Genomic DNA, 5,396 nt, shown 5'->3' on the forward strand with positions numbered 1-5,396 from the left:
GGTGAGATAGATAAAGGGGATTAAGGGGTACAAACTTCTGGTGATAAAATTAGTAAGTCATGGAGACGAAAAGTACAGCACAGGGAATATAGTCAATAAGTTTGTAAAAGCATTGGTGATAGATGGCGACTACACAATGCGGTAAGCACTGAGTAATCTAAGAATTGTCAAATCACTATTTTGTACACCTGAAATTAATACACCACTGCATGTTATTAAAAAGTTTTGAAGGGATATGATATGTTCTTTAGTCACTGGAAGGAAAAAATGGAATGTAAAAAAGTGATTATGAAAGTATAAGAGTTATGAATCATTACAACCTAACAACATAACTTCAAAATACATAGTTTTAAGCTTTAGAAATAGATACTTCTAGATCCGCAATCGTGGTGAAAGCTCTTAGCAAACCCTCTTATAAACAGACATATCACTAAACAAAAGTAAACAGGATTTATATAACATGATTTAAAAGCATCCACACACTCATACACGGGTAGTGAATTATATGGTGAATACTCTTTTCAAATGGCTATGGAATATTCAAATGGAATATTATCAGATAAATGGATATTGGATCAGAGAACAAAGTGATTTCAACAAAATCCAAACAACAGAACTCACAAACTCACGCTTTCTAATCATGTAATAAAAATAGAGTAACAACATAAAGGATACACAAACGTTTTTAAAAATTGTATTTCTTTGATATTTTTAAGTGTTTATTTATTTTTGAGAGAGAAAGCACAAGCAGGGGAGGGGCAGAGACAGAGGGGTACAGATGATCTGAAGCAGGCTCTGGGTGGACAGCAGACGTCACGAATTGTGAGATCAAGACCTGAGCTGAAGTTGGATGCTTAACCAACTGAGCCACCCAGTGGCCCCTAGACAAACATTTTTAAAAAGAATTCTTGTTAGAGAAGAAATTAAAACTGATTTCAGGCAAAAATCCCCAAATTGGCCTGCCAATTCAACTCAATCACCATCAAAATCCCAGAGAACTTTTTTGGAGAAATTGGTGAACAGAATTAAAATTCCCATGGAAATGCAAGGGACCTATAATAGTTAAAACAATATTTCAAAAGTACAACAAAGCTGAGGACTCACAGTTCCCAGTTTCAAAACTTATTACAAAGCTACAGCAATCAAGGCCATAACCATACATATAATGGAATGGAATAGAAGTGAATGTGCAGAAATAAACCTTAAACATCAACAGCCAGTTGATTTCAACAAGAGTGTCAAAACCACTTAATGGGGAAAGAAAAAACTCCTCAACAAATGCTGGGACAATGGAATACCCATATGCAAGAGCGTGGAGTTGGTTCTCTAGCTCGCAACATACACAAAAATTTCACTTGAAATGGATCAAAGACTTACATGTAAGTGCTAAACCTAGAACTCTTTTAAAAAATCCAAGGTATAAATCGTCATTGCTTGGATTAAGCAATAAGATCTTTGATAAGAAGACATCAAAAGCATAAATAATAAAGAAAAATATATAGATCTGACTTAATCAAATTTAAAAACCTTTGTGCGTCTAAGGATACTATCAAGAGAGTGGAAAGACAACCCACAGATGGGTAGATAATATTTGTAAATTATGTATCTGATAAGAAGCTAGGATCATATATACACATACACATTGCTGGTGGGAATAGAAAATGGTTCAGTCGCTTTGGAAAACAGTTTGGCAGTCTTCCAAAAGTGAAACATAGGATACCAGTGCAATCAACCAAAACCTTAACATTTCTTTATTGAACAAAGCTAATTCCAAAAAATCTCCTTAATTATTGATAAATGTTGGGTTGGAGGAAGCCGCTTATATGTGTGGCAGCCTGAGACACAGAACTAGGCATTCCCTAAACCCACTAGAGGCACCTCTGAATAAGCCACCGTGTTCTCACAATGGACCTAATGCTGTAAAACACCTGTGGCATAGTGGAGACAACCAAGATGTGTGTTTCCTATAAAGGGATGGCACCCAAGAGGAAAAAAAGGGACAACTGAATTAGTTGCACCTGTTTCTTACCTGAAACTCACTAAGCAAAGAAGTCACTCTATCTTCCCTGGGGAAGCTGGAGACAGGAGCTGTGCAAATGGGGATGTTTAGGAAAAATATTTCTCATTAAAACCAGAGAAGTGTGGAAGACACATACTCCAATTAACAACTGGATCAAAGGATGGAAAGGTTTTATAGACTATCCGCTGCCAAATTACTTTCCAAAAGGATTTCACCAAATAATTTGTAGTACTACCAAGGAAGTGTGCGGCCAGTTTGCATTACCTCTGACAGGTGTGCAAGCCACCACACATTGTCTATGCAATTTCCATTATCCCCCCTTTTTTGTAATGGAATTATGATTTGGGGTGGCAATGGGCTCTGTTTATAAATCCTCAGCCTCCCTTGCAATAGCAATGGCTATGTGATACATTACTTACCAATGCTCTGCAAAACAGAAATCTGCCAGCGATTTCAAAGAAGTTTTGCTTTCTTTAATTTAAATGCCATACTTTCTCTACCTTCTTCTTCCTGCCTGGAGCACCGAATCGATGTCTGAAGCTGAAGCATCCATCTTGTAACCAAAAGGAGAGCTGCATTCGGAGAATGATGAAACAAATAGCAAAGCTCCTTGAAGACATCCGTGAGCACTACACTAGCTCTACTACTACTACGTTAAGTACTACTAAGTCTTTTCTTTAGATCACGCTGATTATAACTCAAAGGGACAGCACTTTTCTTTTTAATGATTTCAGCTTTGAATTATATTTGTCTTCTATATCTTCCCAGTTTGTGTTTGCAAATCATTTTGCTCTACCCTTTTATTTTAGAAGTCATTCTTTTAAATAACTGTATTTCATTTTCCATTCCAATCTGAGTCTTTGACTTTTTACTGAAAGAATTAAGCTCATTTACATTTACAATCATAATTTTTGCATTTATGTATTTGGTTGCATGATGTAGAAATTCATCTTGAATTAGCTTAAGCCAAATGGAAATTCATGGGTTCCTGCCACCAGAAAGAACAAGAGTGCAGCCAGGGACCCACTGAGCCAGAGACTTCATACTACTCTGCCTCACTTCTTTGCTTCTCTCTGACTGCTTTGTCCACACACCACTGCACACATCTTCCCAGCTCTATATACTAAAAGGAAAAATCTCTTTTGTGCAAGTCCTGTTTAACAAACCCTGGAAGAGAAGTATGATGTTCACAGTGCATGCCAGCCTGTATGCACTACTTATAGTAGGGATGGGGGCATCAGATGCTTGTCTCAGAAAAATGCAGGGGTGCTGGCCAGAAAGGGAGGTAAATGGCCATTTTAATTGTTACAGAAATAAAATGTCTTATTTTCTACTTTCTGGACTTTAATCCCTTTCCTCTTTTTTGACTTGGACTTTTAGTTTGTTCTTTTTCTCTGCAATAATTAAGAAGGAAAGCATCCTGTTTCAATTAAACCATTCTTAGACTCATCATCTAGTTATTGAAGTTGAGAGACAAATAAGTACATCACTCCCCTTTTTAAAGGATGTGAAACCCAGGGTTTTGGTTTCCTTTGGTGAAGTTTCTCCTTTCTCTCTTATGTAAGTTTTTTTCCTTTTTCATTTAGACTGCAGTCATAGACTGACTCATTGCCTTTGTGTTAAATAGTATACATCATCTGTTCCAAATAACTTTATTTCAAATGTATAGACTATTCATATAAATTCAATTTGTCTCTATATATTTCTCTTACTTCTCTCCCCCATCCACTTTCAGCCACCACCTCTCTTTTCTTACATCTAAAAGTTGATGAATATGTTGATGTTCTGAAACATGCCTTTAGGACCATTTATTTGGGAAGACAATCTGGTTTCTGAGTCCTGGAATACCTAAGAATGTTATTCTGTGGCTTCCCTACCTGATAATAAATGGCTTAGGAAGCTTAAAGGAGTGGAACATCAATGCCTTTAGCTACTGAATCATGGTCACTGTGGCAACAAGTAATGAGCAAGCACAAGGCTCTTACATTTCAAACCTACTTCATCAAACCATAGATAGGCAGGATTATTCTGTTTCTTAATGGAGTCTGACTATATCTTTATTTTGCTGTACGTTCATTGAAGATTTTTCTGGTTTAACATGCTTTCCTGGTTACTAAGGAGGAGATTTTTCATTGGGTCTTTTATCATTATTTTAAACAGACATTGAGATTAGTTCTGCGATCCTACAGCTGTATTTGGTAGCTTCAGAGTATGAGCAAAGAAAATAGACCTCAGGGGTTTTCTAAGCTCAAAGCCTGGCAAGCAGGCTATGGCCCAAGTTCATAAGCTGCTGTGCAGACAAGAACACCACTGGCAAGGCTCGGCAGAATCATACCTGGTAGGAAGGTAAATGACGGTGCAGCAGGTAGATATTCTGAAAGAACAGACAAAAGTAAAAACTTGAATTTATTATTTAGAAAAGTAATAATTTTCTTATTATATGGAATGGGATAGAGTATCAGGATGCTGTGATCAGAGAGGGAAATGTCAGAATCAGAAATTTCATTGTATCTTAGCTGCCTATCCCTCAATTCAATGTCTCAGTTTTAGCTTATATTCAAATTTTACTTGAATCCCTCAGTCATTGTCAGTTTGATGCCATTAGCCCATAATTGGGTTGTCTTTCTTTCTATTGTATATTTTATTTTCTTTTTTGTTTTTTTTAAGTTTACTTATTTTAGAGAGGGAGTGAGAGCGAGGAGGGGAGGGACAGAGAAGGGGGGAGAAAGAGAGAATCCCAGCCAGATTCCCCACCACCAGTGCTGAGTGGGTTGTGGGGCTCAAACTCACGAACCCTGAAGTCATAACCTGAGCTGAAATCAAGAGACAGATGCTTAACCAACTGAGCCACCCGGGTGCCCCCTATTGTATATTTTTAAAAATCGTTTTATCTCTGGCTCATACAAATGTTGTGTTGCTTACTTTCCAGAAGCTGGATTCCTAGGCAGCCCTCACCATCTTCTTTATGGAAACCTACCCCATTTAAGTCAGGGATAACATGCTCGCTTTCCTTGCTAAGAGTAATGTCACTTCTATTTTAACCATCAGCTCTGATTATTTAATTTTCATTCTCCATGTAACCAACATGCCTAATCTTTTGTAATTATGTATATGTAGTGGGAATGTTGTGTGTGTCTGTTCTGAAGCAGAGAAAAATTAAAAAGAAAGACTAATGTTAATTAACTTCGACTTGGTAAACACATCCTTGCTATGCATGCCACAGAGCATTCAGACTCTGATGGAAATGCTTTTCATGATTCCCTGATTACATAATTGAGCTTTATAGTTTATGTTCCACTACATACCCTGCAAAAGATTTCATGGACTGCTAAATTGCAGTTGTGACAAAGCCCAGACTCTGGTGCTTTAATTCCAG

Source organism: Suricata suricatta, chromosome 10 (assembly GCF_006229205.1).
Source record: "Suricata suricatta isolate VVHF042 chromosome 10, meerkat_22Aug2017_6uvM2_HiC, whole genome shotgun sequence".
Classification (NCBI taxonomy): domain Eukaryota; kingdom Metazoa; phylum Chordata; class Mammalia; order Carnivora; family Herpestidae; genus Suricata; species Suricata suricatta.